Source organism: Mastomys coucha, unplaced genomic scaffold (genome assembly GCF_008632895.1).
Source record: "Mastomys coucha isolate ucsf_1 unplaced genomic scaffold, UCSF_Mcou_1 pScaffold14, whole genome shotgun sequence".
Lineage (NCBI taxonomy): Eukaryota > Metazoa > Chordata > Mammalia > Rodentia > Muridae > Mastomys > Mastomys coucha.
This window is the reverse complement of record NW_022196896.1, coordinates 32,184,813-32,185,514: the sequence shown is the minus strand read 5'-3', so window position 1 is coordinate 32,185,514 and position 702 is coordinate 32,184,813.

Sequence of the window (702 nt, the reverse complement as noted above, 5' to 3'; positions counted from 1 at the left end):
CCTGATAAACAACTTCAGCAAATTAGCTGGATATAAAATTAACTCAAGCAAATCAGAGGCCTTCCTATTCACAAGGATAAACAGGTAGAGAAAGAAATTAGGGAAATAACACCCGTCACAATAGTTACAAATAGTATAAAATACCTCAGTGTAACTCTAACTAAGCAAGTAAAAGATCTTTTGACATGAACTTCAAGTCTCTGAAGAAGGAAATTGAAGAAGATCTCAGAAGATGGAAAGATCTCCCATGCTCATGGATTGGCAGGATTAATATTGTAAAAATGGCCATCTTACCGAAGGCAATCTACAGATTCAATGCAATCCCCATCAAAATTCCAACCGAATTCTTCACAGAATTAGAAAGAGCAATTTTCAGATTCATCTGGAACAACAAAAGACCCAGGATAGCCAAACTATTCTCAACAATAAAGGTACCTCTGATGGAATCACAATCCCAGACCTTAAGCTATACTACAGAGCAATTGTGATAAAAACTGCATGATATTGGTACAGTGACAGGCAGTTAGATCAATGAAATCAAATTGAAGACCCAGAATTGAACCCATGCACCTATGGTCACTTAATCTTTGACAAGGAGCTAAAACCAGCCAGTGGAAAAAAGACAGCATTTTCGACAGATGGTGCTGGCTCAATTGGCAGTTAGCATGTAGAAAAATGCAAATCGATCCATTCCTATCTCCT